The following is a 25,910-nucleotide window of genomic DNA, read 5'->3' as shown; positions in this document are numbered from 1 at the left end:
TAAATGCTTGAACTCTATAACACAGGATTGATTTTGATTGGCTGTCAATGTTTTTATCATTCATCAGTAGTATAAAATTGCTCTGAAAGTGATTTGGACAATATCATGTTTTTTGTGCCGTTATTGTTATAGTTGTGGTGTGGACTCTGCTATTTGTTTAGATTTAAAAACATTTTTAGAACTAAATCTGGTCCCACTTTATATTAGCTTGCCTTAACTACTATGTACTTCAAAAAATAAGTATAATTTACTTATTGTGTTCATATTGTATTGCAAAACACCTCTGCTGCTATTGAGGTGGGATACGGGTAAGGTTAGGGACAGGTTTGGTGGTATGGGTAGGTTTAATGGTGGATTAAGGTGTAAAGCTGATGATACATGGGGCAAATTTTTGAGCAATTTTTCCGAGCAACTTTTTTGAGCAATGTTGCTTGGGCACTTTCCCATTGAGAATGGGTAACACATTTCTATCTGGATAATTTTAGATCGGTCGTGGGCCCTGTGTCTCACCTGGTTGCCTGTTGATGGCAACATTGCCCAAAGTTGCCCCATGTATCATCAGCCTAAAGGATGGGTCAACAATGTAATAATAAATGTAATAACAGAAATTAATTACAGATGTTATTACATGCAGGTATTTCTTTTAAATATAAGTACAATGTAAAAACATGTATGTACAAGTTCATTGTATCAAATGATTAATTTAAATGTAAGTATATAGTAGTTAAGGCCACTTAATGTAAAGTGGGACCCTAAATCTTTATCATTACCGTTATATATAGTTTGTCTCGGGGCGCGCACACAGTAAGCTGCCTTTCAGAATGCGAGTAGTTCTACTGAATTCTTGAGTTCTCTTTCACAGCATACTGCACTTTTATTAACTCATCTCTCACTTTATTACTCATGTTTTTAATCTCCCTAAAGGGTCAATAAGTCCTGCCCACTAAAACCTGCATTGATATATTTGCATACTACAATATATAAACGATATAGAAAATGTTCAGTCGTTCAAACTTTATATATTCACCAATATAGCTATATTGCCATATCACCCAGCCGCTTAAAGTTTAATAAATACAACTGACTATTATCAAAAATGATCAAGCCTGACTGGCTAGCTCTAATGTCCAGTGCTAGTGATAATTATTAAAACGGTTATTTTCCCCTTCCTAGGAAATAGATCATTTTGATACCCAACATTTTTGCAAACAGTTGCTGCTGCGTCAAGCATGCTTTATCACCTCATTTTGATATAAATGCAATAACTATTTCAAGCATTTTTTATGTTTTATACACAGCAAAATAGCATGTATTTGACAGAAAATCCAGAATTGTCAAGCTGACAAAGTAAATAGCGATGTGAATGTTTAAATGGTTGTCAACGAATGGGACATTTTACTCAAAATTACATTTTTGGCTTTCACAACTTCAGAAGTGGGAAGTAGGAAATTTCCGCACATGAAGGCAGCATTATTCCTTATTTCCTTACAGGAATCATGAAAATTCACTCACCCAAATCTAGATGGACTTGTACAGCTGCAGCTCACATGAAAGTGTCATGTCTGAACTAGTTGACACAGGAAATCAACTGCATAATAAAGAGGTTGACTGGCAAAAAGTATTTTATGTAGTTTGAAAATGCAAAAATACTAAGCTTAAATGTATTTAAATACAAAATACATTAGATTTTTTTCAAAGGTATTTAAATACAAAATTTTATTTTGTATTTAAAATACGTATTTTAAATACATTTATCAGAAATACTGCCCATCCCTTGTTGTTGTTTACATTGGCATTGATTTTTTCAGATTGTTCACGTGTGCATATGGTCGTGTCTGTGTGTGTTTCTTTGTTGCATAATCTGGATTCCTTTAGTTGAATATGGGAGCAATCAGTCTTGTATTCATGTATTGATTTTCAATATGAATTTATATTCACTTTCCTCAGTGTAGCGTATTGCCCTAAATTTGAGTTTAATCAAGATGAAAGACTTTCCTCCATTTGAATACAACTTTAATCAGGTTTGATAGTCAAATTCTGTCAAATTTGCACTGATGAGACGAGCGCTTGGCCCGTGTGCATTACTGAGCTGAATGAGAATGGCAGAGAGCGAGCGAGAGTATCTTCAGATGTGATTCTGGAAGGAGGCCTGGGCTTTCAGCTGAAAAGCTTCTTATTTCTATCTGGGTCCTTTTCAGCTCAACAAAAAGCTATTAAACATTTAGATAAAGAGAATGGACCTGTCTCTTCAGTTCACTATAGGGATATATGAAATCATTTTGCGCTTTCATGGCACGTTTGTGCTGCAGTGGCATTTCACACCTCGTTTATTTTTGGTGTTAACAAATAACAAAAATTTTTTTTTGGAATCTGTTTCTGGTATGGATACCTGTCTAGACTGCTGTTCAGAAAGTCTCTATTTGTAGTCAAATATCATAAATCCTTACTCGATTCAGAAACTCTCAGGAATCTCTCAGTGCAATAGTTCATGAGTAGTTTTGCATTATAAAGATTGTACAAAGTATAAATAGTTATGATTAGCTTGATGCCATCAAGATGATTAATAATTATAGATTTTTGTGTTTGCATGTGCAGGGCATTAGTCTAACTTTAGACCGTTTTTTGCTGCATTTATGCATTTATCCAAAAGTGCCTTGGAATAGAGGAGCATAAGCAATTTGTCACAGAATTATAGACTTAAACGTATGCGTTTTACTATTGCACAACAGTTTCAAATTAAGTTCATCCTTCAGGTTTTAATCGAGTCACATTTATTTCTATAATGCTTTAAACAATACAGATTGCTTTAAAGCAGCGTCACAGTAATAAAACAGGAAAATATAGTGTTAATGAAGCAAACTTCATCAAATATTAGACAAATTCAAATTCTAAAAAGACAATGGTGTTATTATTCTGTTCAGTGTTGGTTCAGTTCAGTTCAATAACTGTGTAAAGTTCTATTATGAAACAAATTCATTTCATGTCAACGCGCTGCAACTTCAGAAAACACATGCAAATAGAAAAAGCACCAGCAAATCCAGAAAACATCATCAGTTTGACAGCAGGTGCTGCAAATTCTCACAACGCAAACAAATAAAGAATTTTATTTGCAGCGCGTTTCTTTGTTTGGTTGTGCAGTGAGCATTTGTAGCGCATGTGTTGTCAAATTGATGAAGTTTTCTTAATTTGCAGGTGTTTTTTTCTATTTGCAGTGCATTTCTTTGTTTGGTTGTGTTGTGTGCATTTGTAGCGCATGTGTTGTCAAATTGATGAAGTTGTTTTCTTAATTTGCAGGTGTTTTTTCTATTTGCAGCGTGTTGAGCTCTCTCAGCCACTGTAATAAGCAGAAGAAAATAGTACCATTATTCAGCTCAGTTTAGTTCAGTGTTGATTCAGTTCCGTTCAATAAGTGTTGATGTTGCATAATTCATCAATTATGAAATGAATTTGATTCAGCTATGCATCTCTACAGGCAATAGTGTCATTATTCAGATCAGTTCAGAGTTGATTCAGTTCAGTTCAATAACTGTATTGTTCATAAATCATGAAATGATTCAGCTAAGCAGCTCTAGAGTAGACAATAGTGTCATTATTCAGCTCAATTCAGTTGATTCATTTGATTCAATTCAGTTAAGTAACTGTGTAAAGTTAATAAATTATTAAACAAATGGAAATCAGCTGCAAAGCATCTCTATAGAAGACAATTGTGTGAATATTCAGCTCAGTTCAGTTCAGAGTAGATTCAGTTCAGTTCAGTAACTGTAAAGTTCATCAATTATAAAGCGATTTAGCTATAAATATATCTACAGATGGCAATGGTGTCATTATTCAGCTCAATTCAGTTCAGTGTTAATTCAGCTGATTCACTTCAGTTCAATAAAGTTCATTAATTATGAAAAGATTCAGCTATAAGCATCTCTACCAAAGACAATAGTGTCAGTTCAGCTCAATTCAGTTGAATGTTGATTCAGTCAATTCAATAACAGTGTTGCAAAATCCATCAGTTATGAAACTAATTCGATTTAGCGCTACAGAAGACAATAGTATCATTATTCAGCTCAATTCAGTTCAGTTCAAGTTGCAGTCGAATCGATAATATCCCTGAACAGTTTTTAGAGCTTATATTAGTTGTAGAGAGTTGTGATGTTCTCTGAGGGTTCAGTAGTGGTGTGTTTGGTGTGAGGTCCAGGTGTGCCGCAGACAGCGGGATGTGCGTGTGACACATACAAGGCTTCTGCTGTGGAAAGAGCCACCGGAGAGCAGCAGCACAACGCAGCATGACAAACACACTTCAAAGAAACATCCTCCCTCCCGTCACATAGAAAGAGAGAGGAGGAAGATGAGTGGAGAAGCAGCAGAGCAGCACGGGGTTTGTTCTAATCCAGCACAGCTGTTGTGTTTGTGTACAATCTCCACTCTGATCACAATGAATTATTTCTCTGCCAGCTATAAATACACTCTGCCTTAAACGAGTCCACGTTTCAGGCCTGGAATCTCTGCACGGCTCTTCATGAGCTCATTGCGAGTCAGATAACCCTCCCACTCACATCAACGTAACTGAATCAACAGATATAACGGCCTTTCAGAGTCTATAGAGCAAGCATTAGAGCTTCTACAGCAACACCACATCTGTGCTGTAATGGAAAGAAAATGTACTAAAATTGCATTTTGTGCAACCAGTGTAAAAAGTGCTTTACTAGGGTGTATAAAAAGATTGAATTATTTATTATTCTCAAATAATAAAGGAAAGATTCCTTACTTTAGCAAAGGAAAACCAGTCTCCTCTTGGCTTATTTCGAAATACTGCAACATTTTTCTTTACAAATCCTCGTTTTGTGCTTCTAATTCATGACCGGCGTTTATGTTTTGTTCTCTCTCCGCGTTCGTCACTAATCACGCAACTCCGACGTCCTACGTCATCCGCCGGAACGACTTCCACATATGCCAGTACTATTTTTCTTACAAAAACACATGGATTCACTACAGGAGGCCTTTATTCACCCCCTGGAGCCATGTGAGGCACGTTTTATTATGTATGCGCACACTTTATTTCACATCTTCCGGACTGTTGACAAAAAGCACCCACTTATCCCCATTGCACAATTTTTAATATAACTCCGATTGGATTCGTCTGAAAGAAGAAAGTCATGTACACCTAGGATGCTTTGAGGGTGAGTAAAACACAGGCTAATTTTCATTTTTGGGTGAACTAAACCTTTAACAGATGAAAGGATAGTACGACAAAGATACCGCTCATGTTTATTGTGAATATGAGATTGAGTTGAAGAATGAATGCTGTTCTCAGATGCAGCTAATCACACTCGCTCAGTCCATCTCTCTCTCATAATACTCTAACTATACATAATACAGTGAGCTTTATATACAAAAGGTTTTTAATGAAGCAACTCAATGTTCCTTTTGGAATTAGTAACGGAGGCTTTGGCTCAGCTGTTTAACTGTCAAACTGAGATTTGAATCCGTGGCAGAAGGAAGTAGTTTGCACCACTATGTTTCCTGAACAAACCCAAATTTGATATCTCACCTAACACATGTAAAAGCATGTGCGAATCTCTCGTTGTGGGTGTCATAGACGCATCCGAGGCTCTGCAACACGAGGCATTTGATTTCAGTGCCGTTCCTGACAGCTTGTCTAGGATTCGGCCGCTCTCGGGAGGAAAATCTCCCCCCCCCGCATCACCTTTAATGAGGATAAAAGGTCAGAGCTTAATTATTCATCTGGGATGTCAGACAATCCCCCAAAGACTGAAGTTTAGAGCCGGCAGCTCTGAATAATGCATGAAGCATCTCCTCTCGCCTTCAAACAGTTTGTTTGCTTGTTTTCTGCTGGAGATCTGGTCGCACTGACCGTCAGAACTCAATCTGACCTCTGCTGTCACTCCCTGATCGAGCTTCAAGAAAACACCTGAGAAAACTGGCACAAACTCCTGCGAGTGTTTATTTGAAGCACGTGGAGCCATTACGAGGCGCGCGGGAGGAATCCGCTTCGCTGCACTGAACACTCACTCCACTGAGGTAAAGCTGCTTTGTTCAGCTTTAAGAGTGTTTGTGTTGGCAGAGGAGACGGCAGGAGATATCGGTGCTATTAGCGTGTATTAAAGGGAAGAATAGCGTAATGTGATACGCTCGGAAAAGGATTAGAGTGAGAGAACGGGGAGAGGGAGTGTGAAGAGTGCAGGAGGAATACGCCACCAACGCACTGCACTACCTGTCACTCAACACACTGTAACCAATGACGTAAGTGGATGAGGAGAGGGGGCGGGGCTTACCAGGGTGGGAAGTCTGCATACGGCATTTCCAACTTTGATGTCTTTGTTCATGGCGCAATTGGTTTTTGAGCTAATCATCTAAATTATGTGACAACTGTTCAAAAGTTTGGGGTCAGACTTTTGAACTTTCTATTCATGAAAGATTTCTGAAAAAAAGGGTCTCACGGTTTTCACAAACATTTAAAGCAGTACAAAAAAAATCTCAAAATTTTTGAAGCAGTGTTGAAACTCTTTTCAACATTCATAATAATAAAATAATCTTAATTCAAACAAATAATCTAAAATAAGATTTATCTTAAAAAAGTAATATTTTATGATGTATTTAAAGGGTTACTCCACCCCAAAATGAAAATTTGTCATCAATCACTTATCCCCATGTCATTGCAAACCCGTAAAAGCGTTGTTCGTCTTCGGAACACAATTTAAGATATTTTGGATGAAAACCAGGAGGCTTGTGACTGTCCCATTGACTGCCAAGTAAATACCACTGTCAAGGCCCAGAAAAGTATGAAAGACATCGTCAAAATACTCCATCTGCCATCAGTGGTTCAATCTGAATTTAATGAAGCGACGAAAACAGCGTATCCGTGTGGTGTGGCTGACACAGAACAGCGTACGCAGTTTGCGTCCAGTGGATATTCTCCAAAATGGCGCTATGATGACATGGAGGAGACAAATTGTTGAATATAGTCGTTATTTTTGTTTTCTTTGTGTTCTCGTCGCTTTATTAAATTCAGATTCTGAATTTAAAAAAGATGTCTTTCATACTTTTCTGGGCCTTGACAGTGTTATTTACTTGGCAGTCAATCCTCTCGGTTTTGTGACATTAATTATATATATATATTTATTTATTTATTTATTTATATTTTTGTAAATATTTATTATTATAACATTTACTGTAATGAAATATCAGTGATTTATATGTTATTAAAATAATATTTTTTATAATGTTAGTTTATTAAAAAATATAAATAATGTTAATTTATAATTTTAATTCTGTTTATTTATTATTTTGGGAAATATTGATGAAATATTGCTGATAATATGTTGTTATTAAAATCATTTTTCACATATTTCATTTTATGTTTATTAGTTTATGTTTATTTTTCATTTTATTTATGGTAACATCTACTATAATGTCTTGGTGATTATATGACACATATATGCAAACTTTGTTTTGTTAGAATAAGCAGATACTTTTAAATGGCAGTCATGGAAAAAGATGCTTTTTGCAGTCTTGACTAGTAAACTCAACTAATCAAACCTTGGGATTAAAATTATGTTTAATATTAACAAATCAACACACATAGACCAACTACAAGTCATTTACTCTAATGTAAAATTAACAACCAGTCTGAAAAACTTATATTAGTTGTGAATATTGATGGATGACTGATGTCATATTTAGCATATTTGAATATGGAAATGCAAAAGAGATTTGAGAGTTTCTGCACAGGGGAAAACTTTGAGGAACAAAACAAAATATATGACTTTCAGAGGATCTCTTAGAAACGTTTCTCTCTCTTCTAATCTTATTTCAAGAGCTCACAGAGAAGAGTTTGGGTTTCTTATAAACTATTCTAAAGAATAATGTTGTTTTTTGTGTGCTGACATCGATATGAGAAGTACAGAGCAATGAAAATGCACAGTTACTTATCAAGCTATGAGCTTATTGTGTTGTGCTCAGATGATACAGATGTTTATTTGATACCATTAAAATTGGAAAAATGACACAGAAAATGAGAGATTTGTTTCTACGCGGTGTTTAATGAGGTTGCTGTGTGGTTTTGCATCGTCAGGACTTCTGAGGGAGATAATGCCCTTATTTTCCCGGTGTGAAGTCGCCCTGCACGCATTTACTGACAACACTCATTCATCTTCTCGCAGGCAGAGCCGTAAGTGTGTGTGTGTGTGTGTGTGTGTTAAGACAGCGCACATCTGATCTTTCTCTCTCTGTGCTAACCAGGAAAAACCGGGAGCGTTTCTAAGCGAATCCAGTGATCTGAGAGCAGTTTTTGCCCATCAGGGGAATCCAGACGTGACCGCAGGTGGGGAAGGTCAGGGCCGCAGCGTCTCAAAATATGGTGGAAAAATGCATCCTTCCTCACGGCTGGGCTCTTCAAACCTTCAAACTGTAACTCTATCTGCAGCGGCAGCACCTGGTGATCAATTAGCGCTCTGTGTCGCACTTAACTTAATTACAATCATTCATTATGGCCTAGTGAGGCTCTGATCAGATGGCGAACTATAGCTGTGGCACTTTGGCAGCGGGCGGGTTATTTTTATTCAGAAATACTGAGTCAGGTCAGATTTATTTCTATAGTGCTTTTCATAATACACACTGTTTCAGTATTTTAAATTAGCTTTTATTTATTTTTAGTTTATCTTTTGTTAATTTTGTGATGTGCTTTTTGTGATTTTTGTTAGTTTTATTGTTTTTATTGTGTTACGACCCTTCCAGGCTGTTGATCATCTAGGGAGTGAGAAGGGGAACATTTTAACAGTTCCTTTTCCTGTCGTTAGTGACCACTGTGTAGCAATTGAGAATAAGACAAAACCCGAAACGTCAAGTGAAAACAATAATTTAATTAATATAAAGTAAGATGTACACTAATAATTCAGAATCAAATATTAACCCACAAATGAACAACCCCACACTAAATATACCAAAGGAAAAATTAACACAAGTCACAAATAGGTTCTGAGGGGGGAGAACGAAGGGAAAACTGGATCGTGCCAAACAAAAGAAAGTAATATAATCAAAACGAGTCTTACTAAATCATTTCAAAGTAATCCTAGACTAAAAAGAAAAGATTAAAGGAAAAGTCTTCAACGTCCATGACGTCGTAACTTCCCTACTCTCACTATCAACAACATAACAACATAAGCAAACAACTACCATACCCCACCAAAATTCAAACTCTAGAAAGAGCATCAGCAAGGACATTCTCTGAACCTTTCTTATGATGAATTTCTAGGTGAAAATTTTGCACAAATAGAGCCCAACGCATCAGGCGTTGATTTGCATTATACATACGGGACAAGAAAACAAGAGGGTGATGATCGGTAAACACAACAGTCGGCAAATTAGAAGAACCCAAGTAAACCTCAAAAAACTGTAGAGCTAACAACAAAGCTAGGGTTTCCTTCTCGATGGTAGAATAATTTGCTTGGTGTTTATTGAACTTACGAGAGAAAAAGCAAACAGGATGGTCCACACCATCCTTTCCCTCCTGAATCAGGACTGCTCCAGCGCCCACTGTGCTCGCGTCAACCTCCAGCTTGAACGCACGCTCAAATTGTGGAGCCGCTAGAACTGGACTGGAACACATCAAAGCTTTAGCATTCTCAAATGCGACTTGACACTCTTCCGTCCATGCGAAATTCTGTTTAGGGCTGAGAAGATTAGTAAGAGGAGTCACCACCGTAGCAAAATTCTTACAAAAACTTCGGTAGTAACCGATCATACCCAAAAACCGTCTTAACTCTCGCCGCGTAGTAGGTACTGGGAACTTAGTAATAGCTGCAACCTTCTCTTCTACAGGCTTAACTTGTCCATACCCTACATGCTTTCCTAAATAGGTCACTGTAGCTTGACCGAACACACTTAGCGAGGTTAAGTGTTAAAGAAGCACAGTCTAAACGGTCGAACACAGTACGCAACAAAGCCAAGTGCTCTTTCCACTCATTTGAAAAGATCACCAGGTCATCCAAATAAGCCTTACAGTTTGGTACTCCAGCAAGAACTGTCTGAATTAACCTCTGGAATGTAGCAGGAGCGTTTCGTAACCCGAACGCCATAACGGTGTATTGTAGGAAGCAGTCCGGAGTTACGAACGCAGATATATCAGACGCACGTGGGGTCAATGGCACTTGCCAGTATCCCTTTAGCAAGTCCAGTTTGCTCACAAACCTAGCAGAACCTATACTGTCCACACAGTCTTCCATTCTAGGAAGGGGATAACAATCAGGCACAGTGACAGCATTTACCTTCCGATAGTCTGTACAAAAACGGAAGGAGCCATCAGGTTTCTTTACCAGAAGACACGGGGAACTCCACGGACTATAACTATGACGGGCTAACTCATTCTTTAACAAATAGTCAGTCTCTGTCTTCATGGCAGACCTCTTTATTTCGTTAACTCTATAAGCATGTTGCTTTATCGGTTTTGCGTTCTGCACATCAATGTCGTGCGCTAGCACGCTAGTCTGTGACGGAACATCAGAAAATAGAGCAGGGAATGATGCGATAAGCTCTACCACATCATGTCTTTGCTCATCAGATAACGAAGATAGATGAGAACTTAAATTGGACAAAATAACAGAGTTATCTAACTTACCACATTGTTGAGGAGTATTTCTCAGTAATAACCCATCCTCATCCATGTTCGTGTCACCCACTTCAACAGACAAAACCTCAGATGTTATCGATTCAGCTACATTGTCAGTTACGTGCTTAACAGGTTCACACTCATCTCGATCGTGATATGCTTTAAGCATGTTAATGTGGCAGATACGAGTCTTACGCCTTCTTTCAGGAGTGCCTATCACATAATCTGTATCACTAAGCTTTCGAACTATGTGATATGGACCAGAAAATCGAGCAGACAATGCGCATCCTGGTATCGGCAATAATACCACCACCTTGTCATTAGGCTGAAAAGATCGTACAACTGCGTGTCGGTCATATCGATCCTTCATTTCTGACTGCGCATCTTTCAGAAATTTACGTGCAAGATCACATGCACTCTGCAGTTTTGCTCGAAACTGACTAACATAATTGAGAACATTCATTCGTTTTTCTGTTTTACTCTCCAACATCTGATCTTTCAGGACTTTTAATGGTCCTCGAACAGTATGCCCAAAAACCATTTCGGCCGGACTAAATCCGAGCGATTCTTGAATACTCTCACGTACAGCAAACAACAATAAAGGAATTCCCTCATCCCAATCCTTACTTGTTTCCATACAGAATTTTCGAAGCATGGTCTTTAAGGTCTGATGAAACCTTCGATCGCACCTTGGCTCTCCGGATGATATGCACTGGAAACTCTATGTTCTATGGACAAAGACTTAAGAGTTTGGGTAAACACTCGCGACAAAAAATTCGTACCTTGATCTGTTTGGAGAACTTTTGGAAGTCCAAAAGTAGAAAAGAACTTTGTCAAAGTTTTCAAAATAACAGGAGCCGTAATTTTCCGTAACGGAACAGCTTCAGGGAATCTAGTTGCTCTACACATTATGGTACACAGATATTGGTTACCTGCTTTCGTTTTCGTAACGGTCCGACACAGTCAACAAGTACTTCTTCAAATGCTTCACCTATAACTGGAATAGGATAAAGTGGAGCAGGTGAGATAACCTGATTTGGCTTACCTGCAATTTGGCAAGTATGACACGTACGACAGAATTTTGCAACATCTCGTTTCAATCCAGGCCAGAAAAAGTGTTGAAGAACACGATAACAAGTTTTCGTTACCCCCAAGTGTCCAGAAAACAAGTGTTCATGAGCCAGGCGCAACACATTCAAGCGATATTTGCTTGGAACTACCACTTGATATACCACGTTCCAATCCAAATCCTCGTCAACCTTAGAACACCACTTCCGCATAAGTAACCCATCATCTAGGAAGTATGCAGTGTTTCTTTTCTTAGCAGCATCAGAACTGACCACAGCTGCGAAACACTTACTCAACGAAGGATCATCATTCTGTGCCATGACAATCTGAGAACGAGTAACGGGCAACATCAATGAATCAAAACTCCCTAGCAAATTCGGAGAATCTTTCACATTAGACACAGGTTCTAACTTTCTAGTAGTTTGAGACAGTTTCCCATCCTCTGCTAACATGGATCCTACCAGTGAATCAGCCAAGTCAACTTCCCTTTTATTCTTATCTGACTGAGCACGAGTAACTGCGCAAGCAGCAAACACCTCAGGATGCAACCTACTGACATCTACAAGGGGAAAACGCACTGGGACATCAGTCACTTCTGGAGCTGGCAAGACTTTGCCTCCAGCTAAATCGTTTCCTAAGATAAGCGTAATTCCTTTCACAGGAGTAACGAACTAATTCCAACTCGCACGAAACCTGAAACCAGTGTACATTGTAAATGCACATTATGCAACGGAACAGGCACTACTTGCATTTCTATTCCACGAATCAACACGTTTGAGCCGCAATATGATTCATCAGAAAACGGTAAAACATCAGAAATCATAATAGTTTGCATAGCTCCTGTGTCACGGAGAATGCAAACTTCTTTCCGATCCTCTTCCTTTCCCGACAACGAAACAAACCCTGACATAACAAATGGTTTGTATTTTGGGTCAACAACATCAACACAACTCAATATTTCAGAAGGTGATACAGTCTTTACGAATGCAACGCTTTTAATTTCTAACCTGCTGTTTACGCACAAGCACCGGACAATCAGCAATCAAATGTCCGAGTTTGTGACAATAAAAACAGTCCTTTTGTTCTCTCGTTTGCGAAACTTCAGACTTTATACGAGCACCCTGAACTTGAAAATGACTAAAGTCCCACTCTTGTCAGTGCGTCACTGAAAATACACCCTTATGAGTGAGCATAAACTCATCTGCTAGAACAGCAGCTTGTGACAACGAATTAACCTTCTGCTCATTCAAATAGACCACTACGCGTTCGGTAAGCAACCTTTAAATTCCTCAAGCAGAATCAATTCTCTTAAGGATTTAAAGTCATGAGACTTAGTCGCACTGCACCATTTGTCAAAAGAAGAGCTTTCTCCATGAAAATTCTACATAAGTCCGAGACGAATTCTTCTTATGGCCCCTAAATTTCTGTCGGTAAGCTTCTGGAACTAACTCGTAAGCACGTAAAATTGCCAGTTTTACTGCTTCATAATTCAAACTATCCTCTAACGAAAGTGTAGAGAAAACCTCCATCGCTTTTCCCACTAAACGACACTGCAATAACAGAGCCCAAAATTCTTTTGGCCAACGAAGAGACATAGCGATTCGCTCAAATGCACTGAAATATGAATCTACCTCAGTTTCACGAAAACGCGGTACTAGTGTAATGTGTTTACTCACATCGAATGACTCGGATGCTTCGGACCTTAAGTCTCGTTTCCCCCTTTGAACAAACAGACATAGGGGAGAATGGTTCAAAAGGAGGCAACCCTGCCCTAGCATCAGCCTCAACCTCCGCCGTAGGCGTTAGTTCCTCAACACGCTCATTCTCACTCCTATCATATGTAGTTCTATCTACCTCCACACTGTTCCCAACTGTAACTGCGTTTTCCGGCAAACCAAGCACATTCATCTCAACTAGATGATTACACACAACCGACTTAATTTCTCTCTTAAGAGACTGCTTATTTACAGGAATCTGAAAATGACTTGCTATAGCCACCAAGTCATCTTTCCTACAAGTTTCCAATTCTTCAACCGAGGGATTTTCAAGGAATCGCTCTAAACTAAACAACCATGATGACGACGATGTGCAACAACGCAACTAATTCTCAAAAACACACAGTGAATCAAGAGACAGGATCACGAACTGATTCTTTGTATATGGGATCATTAACTCAAATTTCAAAATGACTCACTTTGAGATCCCGGACGAGCCCCCATATGTTACGACCCTTCCAGGCTGTTGATCATCTAGGGAGTGAGAAGGGGAACATTTTAACAGTTCCTTTTCCTGTCGTTAGTGACCACTGTGTAGCAATTGAGAATAAGACAAAACCCGAAACGTCAAGTGAAAACAATAATTTAATTAATATAAAGTAAGATGTACACTAATAATTCAGAATCAAATATTAACCCACAAATGAACAACCCCACACTAAATATACCAAAGGAAAAATTAACACAAGTCACAAATAGGTTCTGAGGGGGAGAACGAAGGGAAAACTGGATCGTGCCAAACAAAAGAAAGTAATATAATCAAAACGAGTCTTACTAAATCATTTCAAACTAATCCTAGACTAAAAGAAAAGATTAAAGGAAAAGTCTTCAACGTCCATGACGTCGTAACTTCCCTACTCTCACTATCAAAACCAAAAATACAAAATGTGGCACAAACCCCTAACCTAGTGTATCTAGACAAAACAAAATTAACCTAAGTGTGCATTATGTATGTCACGTGACATCCTACCTAATCCCTTCGCCTCCAACCAGGTGAGCTCAACTTTGAAAGTTACTCAAAAGAGTTCCAACCTCCCAACTGAGAAGTTTACAAGGGTAGACCCAAAAAGGCAGGATACACATGACAATACAAAATGCTAGAAAACACAAACTCAGAAACAAAAAGAAACAAGCATACAAAAACAGGTCAGATTCAGAACAGGCAGTCAGTCTCCGCTTTGCAGCCCCATGTCCCTTAAGTAGCGTGTTCACCAGGTGTAGAGCATCAGGCTGTTTGGAAGAACGCCCACACAGCAGATCAGCCAATCACGTCCTCAGGAAGGATTGACAGGTCAGGCAGCCAACCAGCACACGGCCTGTTAAAGGGACAGTGCAAGAGAAAAGAAAAACCCCACACAGAAAACAAGCAATAACCAAAAATACTCAAAACGTCCCAAGGGACGTAACAATTGAGCAAAGTCCATTTAGCTGGTAAATACTGTAACTATGATCTACTTATAGAAAAAAAGAGAGGAAAAATGGCTCTATATTGCATTGCTATTTTAGTAATATTTATATACTTTTGGATTTGATAGTATTTTGTATAAGCATTTATTTTTATATTTTCAGTTTTCATTTTAATTTACATATTAAAATATTTTTACTTTGCTTTAATTTATTTTTGTTTGTTTATTTTTAGTAATTTTAGTATTTCAACTCAACGTTATTTTACTTAGTCACCAAGGCAACATTTAATTTGTTTAGTATTTTAAGTTTTTCATCTAACATTTATAATTTATTTTATTTCAGATTTATTTAAATGAATAAAAATCCATTTTTAATATTCTAAGTTAATGATAACAACACTATAGTATTAATGAGTATTTTGAATCTGCATTTATTTTTCAATTTTCAATTTTCATTTTCATTTTAGTTTATAATGTGCTTTTGGAATTTTTTGTAGATTTTTTTTTTTTTTTTTAATATTTCTATTTAGCTTTAATTTATTTTTGCTTCAGTTTTACTTTTAGTTATTTTAGTATTTTGTATATAATATATTTATTTTATTTTCCCAGGCAACATTTACATTTTCAATTAATGAAAATCTATATATGTTAATGATAAAAATCATCTCAGTAGTTGGCTTTTCTAAATCATTCAGCATTCTAATGAACAAATTTGCAAGCAACTATATTTCATTTTTATAGCAGGCGTTTTACTAGCGAGTTTTTGTGATAATTTCCTCACTCCATCATGTGTATCATAGACTGATCAGAGGGTTTCTGTATCTGCAGCCCATTTACTGCCCTGTTAATGTGTGATGGCATGAATATGGGACTTTTTTTTGAGTTTCATGAATTATTCTGCTCTCTGAAAGCAGCCCAGACTCCCTTCAGCAGGTGGGTGATGTTCCAACTGAACGCCACATCAGATCTCATCACACCGACGTGTGTGTTCAGCATGTGAGAGTTACTGACAGTCATGTGAGGAACATTTCCTCCTCCTCTGCTCACCAAGGCAGCATTTATTTAAATTACAGTAATATGGAAATTACAGTAAAAACAGTGAAATATTACTACAATTTTAAATAAGTGTTTTCTATGTGAATATCTGTACAAATGCAATTTATTCCTGTGATCAAAGCTGAATTTTCAGCATCATTACTCCAGTCTTCAGTGTCACATGATCCTTCAGAAATCATTCTAATATGCTGATTTGCTGCTCAAGAAACATTCTTCTTCTTCTTATTATTATTATAATTATGTTGAAAACAGTTGTGCTGCTTCATATTTTTGTGGAAATCGTGATACATTTAATTTTTTCTTTGATTCTTTGATGAATAGAAAGTTCAAAAGAATAACATTTATTTGAATCTTTTGCTACATTATAAATATCTTTACTGTCACTTTTGATCGATTTAATGCGTGCTTGATCAAATTTTGGTTGAACTTTTGCAAGATGGTTATGAATAACCTTTGAAATATGAATTATATTTCATAATATTCGTAAATTGTAATTTGAGAGTTTCATGTCGTGGCTGTTTCTCAGGTGTGTATTGCCGTCAGTAATGTGATGTGTGGATGATCTTGGTTAGAGAGCTGGCTCACATAAGCAGAACAAATGGCTGTGTTGATTTCTCATGCTGTTCATCAGCAAACGCTGCTAAATGTTCCTGCAAGAATGAAGTTTTTGAGACATTCGACTTCTCCATAAACAACCGCCCACAGCATCAAGACGGCATTATTTGCATAAGCAAATACAGATCAAGAAAACTGGACATTTTAAAATGCTTAGAATAAAAAAAATAAACAAAACAAGTCAAATGTTCTATTTAAGGTGAAAATAAAGTTAGTAGAATGTTGTGAGAAACAATTTTTTTTTTTTGGCGTTTATAAATAAACATTCAAAGAACTACATTTTGGGTGAAAATTAAGTTAATATTATGAGAGAATTGTGTTAAATATTATGGTAAATGTAACAAGAACATTGTAAGAAACATTATTGCAATGTTTAAAAATAAACATACAAATAACATTATATTTTGTGTGAAAATAAAGTTATAGAATGTTGTATTGAGTATCTTTAAATAACTTTCTAATCACAGCAAGAAAACTGGACGTTTAACGTTTTAGAAACATTTCAAAAGCATGTTCCCTCGATGTGTTTATAGCCTGAATTTGTTGCCTGAAAGCCTAGTTTTTCTCCAGGACTCGGTCTGGTTTGTATTTAATGTTGTTGACCGTAGCATTCATATTCAACACACCATTATTTTCATTACCTGAAAGCATTAAGTAATGGCCATTCAATACTCAAGGCCATTGTACATTTAGTTAATGATCTGTAGACCACAAAAGCGAGATGGACGTTGAGAGGTCACACAGTCTTCCACAAACACACAGTCTCGCCCATTTGAGTAATTATTAAAAGGCGCAATATTCCCGCATTATCGCTGAGAGCTTTGCTAAGCTGATTTATACATTAGGTGCTTATTGAATGTGCTTTTAGTTTTCAGTAAAAAGTGGTGAAGTCTTCTGATTGGATAGCTGTCCTGTCAATTATGTGCTTTGAAGGCTGTGAGTGGTGTTCTTTATGCTTCAATATGTTTTTGACCTATTGCATATTATTGTCATTGCATGTTTGTGAGGTTGGAAGTATGTTTTAGTGTGTCAGTGTTTGGTTCAGTGTTGAGTGTTGTAGCAGGTTGCGGTCTGCTGTGAATCATGTGTTTGGTTGCGAGCAGCTGCTGCGGTTGGATGATGGGCAGAAGCAGCTCTTTCCTGACAGCTGCGAGTGTTACGCTGACTCTGACATCAGGCGGGTTTGACACGGGTTTCTCTCAGGTGTCTGGTCCACTTCGGTTCACCAGAATCGACGGGTCTTGTGGTGTAAAGTCAAACTTAATTACACGTCTGGCTGCTGAGGTTTGGATCAAATGTCCGACTGGGATTTGTTGATGATCGGCAGCACAGTGTCGTTCAGCTCTCATACTGTAGTAAATGCTTTATGTTTTTATATTTGACTTCAGGATGCCCTTATTGACCAATCGCAATAAATTATTCCACATTTCTTTATAATAATCAGCTTTAATAATTAAATGTATCAAGTTAATCATTAATTATTTTACATTTAAATTTGTTCATTAATTAATTGATGTGTGTGTGTGTGTGATTTATTAGTTTTACAATTATTTGACTGTAGGATGCCCAATAAAATATTTATTTTTAATAATTAATTAATATAAATAATTCATAATTTATTTTGTAAATTAATTATTTTTATTTTTATTAATTAAATGTTTAATTTTAATTAACTTTATTTACTCACCAAGGGCACAAAGGGCAGTTTATCTACTTGATTCCCCAAAAATTCCCCAAAATTCATATAATATTATTCCTCGATTCCTTGATAAAAAATAAAAATGATTAATGATCTTTATTTTTCTTTTTATATTTTAATTTATAAATTAAATAATTTAACTTTTAAATTAAGCTGTTTATTTTAATTCATTTTATTGTACTTGCCAATGGCAGTTTGTATACTCATCATGTGTACATTTGATATTTTATTTATTTTATTAAATTTAGCAATTTTACAAATATTTGACTGCAGGATGCCCTTATTGACCAATCGCAATAAAATACTTTTAAAATTCCAAATTTCAACATAATAGCAGGATTATTCCTTAATAAATAAAAATAAACACTAATATTGTGTTAAATTGTGATCTACTTAATTTTTTATTACATTTTATTTTAAATAATTTAATTTGGCCAAGGGCAGGTTGTGTACATAAGACCTTTTCTTCCCTTTCAGTGGACATTTCTCTTGCTCCATAATAAACTGAAAGATCTTCTATGATCTCAAACACATCAGCAGCGGCCAGTGAAACCCGGTACTTCCACAGGAATAGACCTTGATGTTGCTAGAAATAATTCATCGGGAGAAGACAATATTGAGAGTATCAATATTTCATCATGCAGCGAGTCTGTGTGTGTTTCTAAAATGCTGTTTAACGCATCGGCTGAAGTTTGCGCTCAAGGTTGCAGGTATTCAGCGTCTGGATCTGCATCACGACTCGGCGACACGCGTTTCATAAACATTGGCCTTCGCTTCTTTGTCATGAGGATGTACATCGATGCTAGCGTGTGGAATCGAGTCGGGCTTTTATCTGAAGATAAAAACTACAGAGTATAAACCACTGAGAACCACAACCAGGCCAGACATTACATATTAAAATCAGCACTCTCTTCCATTACAAATGCATTTCAAGTGTCAATGAATTTTTGTATGAAAATTGCTTGGTAGAATTAATTAATATTTATTTATGGGGGAAATTTGATCTATCTGTCTGTCTGTCAATCTATCTATGTAATATCAGTTAAATTCAAGTTTATTTGTATGTTTTAGTTCTGCCGGGTTCTCCGGTAGTGGGCGGAACTAATGCGCAAACGACAATCTCATTGGCTGGCGCTCACCTATTATCGTCCCTGTTTTGATTTCAGCAAATCAATTCGAGCGAACGCAGACAACGTGATTAATATTCATGAACCAAGCAACTTATTAATCCTTAGTGCATTTTATATTGTTAGTAGTAGTATAATTCGTAGTAGTTTTGTTATCAATATTTTTCCCTTTTTTTAATAGAAACAATAAATGACAAACAATATCTTAAACACCATCACCAGTCCTAAATTCAGTCAACATAACAAATATGCATTCATACATGGTTATTCTAATTACTAAAGTTCTATCATCATATAATGCTAAATTATCATAATATCATATTATAATGCTTGACTGACTGATGCTAAGTGTCAGTAGATAAACAGTGTAGATTAATGTACAATGTTTTATAATAATAATTTATTCTATTTAGTGTCCATTTCATTCATTTAACATATTTAATAATATTGGGGGCTTTTTTATTTTTTTTTTCAAAGTAACACAACAGTTACTTTTCCTGGTAATTAGTTACTTTTATAATTATGTAACTCATTACTATTTGTGAGAAGTAACTAGTAACTATAACTAATTACTTTTTTAAAGTAACGTGCCCAACACTGCTAGGAACTACCAAGAGACCAGAGTTTTGTGACCTTAGGGAGCGTTATGGATTGTAGACTAGTTAGGTACGCAGGAGCTAGACCATCAAGGGCCTTAAAAGTAGTAATATTTTGTAATTGATATGGAACTTAATAGGTAGCCAGTGCAGAGAATGTAAAATTGGGGTAATATGATCATATTTTCTTGACCTGTTAAGGACTCTAGCCGCTGCATTTTTAACTACCTGTAGCTTGTTTACTGAAGATGCAGGACAACCAGCTAGCAGTGCATTACAGTAGTCCAATCTAAAGGTCATGAATGCATGAACTAGCTTTTCTGCATTATAACATGTTCTGGAGCTTGGTGATGTTTCTAAGATGGAAGAATGCGGTTTTTGTAACATGGGAAATATGATTTTCAAAAGACAAGTTGCTGTCTAATATAACGTCCAAATTGATTGATTGCTTGATTGATATTATTGGGTGAATGTGACCTGAATATTTTTATGAGGTAGATTCTTTCAAAGGAAAATTATATTATTCAATATTGCTTCATGTTCTCTAAGCTGTTAGTCCAAAAATTGCTTGGCAGAAATAATAATGCAAAAATAAGACAGTAGTTGTCATTCCGTAAGAATACAAAGTTATGAAATAAATGTGAAGCTGTTTGGATCAGGACCATAAAATCTAGTGGAATTTTTTAACTAAAAACTGGTGACCTTTAACCTGCTGTTGACCTTTGATGTGCTGGTGGCCTTGACCTGGACATCTGTGACATTTACAAATGCAAATTGATTTGTAACAAATATTGATTTTGCTGCTCTTCTGTACCAGAGCAAATATCACAGCTACAAATCATCCATCACTTATGCACAGTGAATTATTGCATCGTTTAAAATACAGTTTTGTCACGCAAAGAGCGAGAGGGAACATAAGTGTGCAGCGGCCTGGGTTTTGAATTAATTTTAATTAAATACATTAAGACGTTACCAAGTGAAGACAGAAGCCAGTTATCTGGAGTTTTGCATATGAATATTTCATGCTCTTATATTAGGATTCGCACTCACGCTGGAGTTGAACGAGTATCCTCACATCGGTTGATGGCAGGAGATGCTCTTTGAGTGTGGCTGTGGCCGCATTGACGGATGAGTCTGGCAGCAGACCAGCGGATTGTAATTCAGAAATCCCCTCCTGGCCGTGCCAGATCTGATCCCACTCCAGATTTATGGAGCCTATTTATAACAAACTGGAAACGTCGCCGTGCTGCCAACTTTACAATCTCGCTGAAAGAAAGCAACAGGCCAGACAGAGCCGCGACAGCCGGCCACTAATTTATATGAAAATGTTCAATTTGATTTGTCTAATTTCATTTCGGAGGGAAGGGACAGGTGGATCTTGTCGCTCCACCGGCGTCTTGCTGATGAATGAGGTTCAGTAATTAATAATTCATTTGCTTTCAGGCCTGTAGCTGTCAGTCCTGTGTCTTGTGTCTTGTGTTTCCCGCCCTCATGTGCCCATATTCGGTTTTGTTTCTGTTCCTGTCATTATTTGGTTCATTATTAGTTAATTCAGTCCCACCTGTGTTTGGCTTAATACCCTCGTTTAGTTCAGTATTTATAGTGCGTTCTGCCCCTTGTTTCCTGTCCTGTATTAACGTTGATGTCCTGTTTCTTGTGAGTCTTTGCCTGTCTTGTGTTTCCCTTTTTGGATTTAATTAAAGACTGTTATTTTGAAGTTTACCTCTCGTCTCCTCGCTTCCCTTGTGTGCTTATCGTGATAGTAGCGTTTTTGGGAGGTTTGGTATCTTGTGATTCCTCATTTCATGCATTCTAGTGTCACTGAGATACTATTATAGTTTTTAATTCATATTTTGAGTTAGTTTTCATTTTTATATTTTCATTTTTATTTGAACTTTAATTAAATTTTTTGTAATTTTGTTGTGAGATTTTGCATTTGAGTAGATATTTATTTATATATTTTTTGTAAATATGTCTATGTAGTTTTTTTTTTTTTTTTTTCAGTTTTAGTTATTTTAGTGTATCAAGTTAATCTAAATAAAAATGACAAATGTTCCAATGGCATCTAGCTAATTTATATTTTATATAAATATTATAATTATATAGTATATTTATATAAATATAAAATTACATGGTATATAATTTTATATATACATTTTATTTTATTTCAAGTTACAATATTTTTATGGTTTTAGTTCTGGGAAGTTTGGTAACTTGTGATTCATGTCAGCCATGTGTTATTTTAGCATCATTGAGATTATATTATAGATTTTATTAATATTTTAAGTTAGTTTTTTTTAATGTTGCTTATATTTTAATTTTGAATCATTTTTCATTTGTATTTTCTGCTTTTATTTTAATTTTAGTTAAAGTTTAGTTTTTGTTTATTAGATTTTTTTGTAAATAAGTCTGTGCAGTTTTTAATTATTATTTCAGTTTTAGTTAAACTAAGAAATTAGGAATGTTGCCTTGATAACAAGCTGTATTAAAATAAGTTAATATATATTGTATTTATATAGTTTTTTTTATTAATTTTTGTTTTTATTTTCTGTAAATAAATGTCTAATATGTCTATTTTTATTCGTTTTTTTTATTTCAGATTTAGTTGATTTAGTGCATCAAGTCAAACTAAATGAAAATGAAGCAAGCTGCTCTGTTCTTATAAAATAATAATGCTCATATTGTAAATTCAAGAAAGTGTTTCTAAACAAGGGAAGTCCGCTCAAGCGCTAACACTTCAGATTTATTAACTATAACTTTGGATGTTCATAAAGAACCAAAGTTTGTTGTTGCTCAGTGAAGCCAATGTTCACATTTCTCTTTTCTCTCTATAAACATGATGGATTGGTTTTATTCCTCCTTTTATTTGCAGGCGTGTGCCATTTTAATATGTTGCATCAGCATCTTGTGCTCCAGTTTGCTGATGTGAAAAAATGATTGGAAGTTATAATGGAAAAAAAGATTAACAATTAAACAAGTAATTATTCAAGCTGTTTAATGTCCCTGTAAGGCTGTTTTCCAGTGGATGAGCTGCACATTACAGTATAACACACACTGTTAGTCATTACTCAATAACTAATGCAAAACAAACCCATGCACCTTAACCAACAGATAACCTCTGTAACCATGCTCAGAGCTTTTCTTTCCACCTCCGTTTCTCAGGGGACATGCATACATACATTTCAGCCGAAAACTGAGAATAAAGTTTAATAAAAATTACATCGAAGAAATGATTTTCTTACTGAGTATTTGTTTTGTTTTCCAGTATCTAAACGTTCTTAAATCAAGATACAGTTACTTGAAAAACTCAATTATATTTAGTCATTAAATTACTTAAGATATTAAATTTTGTTTTCTGAAAAAATATCCAAATGAAGAGATCTGCCACTGGGGTCAGAAAAATAAACTTGTTTTAAAAATGCAACATTCTACTAACTTTATTTTCACCCAAAATATAACGTTATTTGAATGTTTAAGACGTTTCAAAATATCTAATGTTCTTGTCATGATTAGAACGTTATTTAAAGGTTACAAAAATGTTTCTTAGAATGTTCATCATGTGCAAATAACAACATGAGGATGTTCTGAGAATGCTGTTATAAGACGGGTTTGTCAACATTATGAGAACATAAAATATTAATCAAATTGTAAGAAAGTTCCATAAACATTACTTTAAGAACGTTTTGTATAACTAGGGCTGTCAGTCAATTAAAATTATTTTCCTAATTAGTTAAATGATGTGGCGATTAATTAATCCAATTAGTTTGCGAAAATACCTCCAAAATATAATTTAAAGCCATCATTGTGTTAAATGAGAAAAGTATCAAGTATACATTACAAAAATTAGCTTTAGAAATAAATATTTTATTTGATTCAACATAAACACATTTAGGCTACAACGTAAACTATGGAACATAAAAAATAATAATAATTTGAGAAACAAAACAGTTTGGTTACCTACAGTCTACAAAATACCTTTTATGTTCCACAAAAGAAAGTCTTACAGGTTTGAAATGATTGGTTCACCCAATTCATTCAAAACGCGGATTCATTCAGAAACTAAACTTCTCTGTGTTGCTCAGAGACACACAACAGTTCTGCTGTGGCTTTATAGCTAATATTTTAGTTTGCAAAATTGAGAAAAAAAATTGTGCTGTCAAACGATTAATCGCATCCAAAATAAACGTTTTTCTTTACATAATATATGTGTGTGTACTGTGTACATTTATTATGTATATATAAAGACACAGCATACAGTGGGTACGGAAAGTATTCAGACCCCCTTAAATTTTTAGATGCAACAAGTTTTTCACACCTGGATTTGGGGATCCTCTGCCATTCCTCCTTGCAGATCCTCTCCAGTTCTGTCAGGTTGGATGGTAAACGTTGGTGGACAGCCATTTTTAGGTCTCTCCAGAGATGCTCAATTGGGTTTAAGTCAGGGCTCTGGCTGGGCCATTCAAGAACAGTCACGGAGTTGTTGTGAAGCCACTCCTTCGTTATTTTAGCTGTGTGCTTAGGGTCATTGTCTTGTTGGAAGGTAAATCTTCGGCCCAGTCTGAGGTCCAGAGCACTCTGGAGAAGGTTTTCGTCCAGGATATCCCTGTACTTGGCCGCATTCATCTTTCCCTCGATTGCAACCAGTCGTCCTGTCCCTGCAGCTGAAAAACACCCCCACAGCATGATGCTGCCACCACCATGCTTCACTGTTGGGACTGTATTGGACAGGTGATGAGCAGTGCCTGGTTCTTCCACACATACCGCTTAGAATTAAGGCCAAAAAGTTCTATCTTGGTCTCATCAGACCAGAGAATCTTATTTCTCACCATCTTGGAGTCCTTCAGGTGTTTTTTAGCAAACTCCATGCGGGCTTTCATGTGTCTTGCACTGAGGAGAGGCTTCCGTCGGGCCACTCTGCCATAAAGCCCCGACTGGTGGAGGGCTGCAGTGATGGTTGACTTTCTACAACTTTCTCCCATCTCCCGACTGCATCTCTGGAGCTCAGCCACAGTGATCTTTGGGTTCTTCTTTACCTCTCTCACCAAGGCTCTTCTCCCCCGATAGCTCAGTTTGGCCGGACGGCCAGCTCTAGGAAGGGTTCTGGTCGTCCCAAACGTCTTCCATTTAAGGATTATGGAGGCCACTGTGCTCTTAGGAACCTTAAGTGCAGCAGAAATATTTTTGTAACCTTGGCCAGATCTGTGCCATGCTACAATTCTGTCTCTGAGCTCTTCAGGCAGTTCCTTTGACCTCATGATTCTCATTTGCTCTGACATGCACTGTGAGCTGTAAGGTCTTATATAGACAGGTGTGTGGCTTTCCTAATCAAGTCCAATCAGTATAATCAAACACAGCTGTACTCAAATGAAGGTGTAGAACCATCTCAAGGATGATCAGAAGAAATGGACAGCACCTGAGTTAAATATATGAGTGTCACAGCAAAGGGTCTGAATACTTAGGACCATGTGATATTTCAGTTTTTCTTTTTTAATAAATCTGCAAAAATGTCAACAATTCTGTGTTTTTCTGTCAATATGGGGTGCTGTGTGTACATTAATGAGGGAAAAAAAATGAACTTAAATGATTTTAGCAAATGGCTGCAATATAACAAAGAGTGAAAAATTTAAGGGGGTCTGAATACTTTCCGTACCCACTGTATATTTTGAAAATATTTCCATATATTTATATTCATATAATTGATATCATATATAAATATATTTAATATATATAAACATAATATATTTTTCTTAAATATATGCATGCATGTGTGTGTATTTATATATACATAATAAATAAATATACATAGCACACACACACACACACACATATTATGTAAACAAAAACTTTTATTTTGGATGTGATTAATCGCGATTAATTGTTTGACATTGTATCTAAAATGTAACACAGTATTAACTCCTTATTTACTGAACTCTTGTATAAAATCACATTT

At 36.2% G+C, this 25,910-nt stretch overlaps 1 protein-coding gene across 9 annotated transcripts in view; it reads left to right on the top strand.

The window, feature by feature from the left end:
* chst8 (carbohydrate (N-acetylgalactosamine 4-0) sulfotransferase 8) overlaps nt 1–25,910 on the top strand; it is a 178,543-nt gene that overhangs the window by 4,016 nt on the left and 148,617 nt on the right. For 2 of the 9 annotated variants that reach the window (XM_058752147.1, XM_058752149.1), the window contains exon 1: nt 21,153–21,372. The exons of 6 other annotated variants lie outside the window; for them this stretch is intronic. The gene's annotated coding sequence lies outside the window, so the exon portion shown is untranslated. Of the gene's footprint in view, nt 1–17,375; nt 17,475–21,152; nt 21,373–25,910 lie in introns of those variants that run through there. One more of the 9 variants, XM_058752151.1, reaches the window with a different exon arrangement.

Source organism: Onychostoma macrolepis, chromosome 18 (assembly GCF_012432095.1).
Source record: "Onychostoma macrolepis isolate SWU-2019 chromosome 18, ASM1243209v1, whole genome shotgun sequence".
Classification (NCBI taxonomy): Eukaryota; Metazoa; Chordata; class Actinopteri; order Cypriniformes; family Cyprinidae; genus Onychostoma; species Onychostoma macrolepis.
This window is presented reverse-complemented; position numbering and strand designations above follow the sequence as displayed.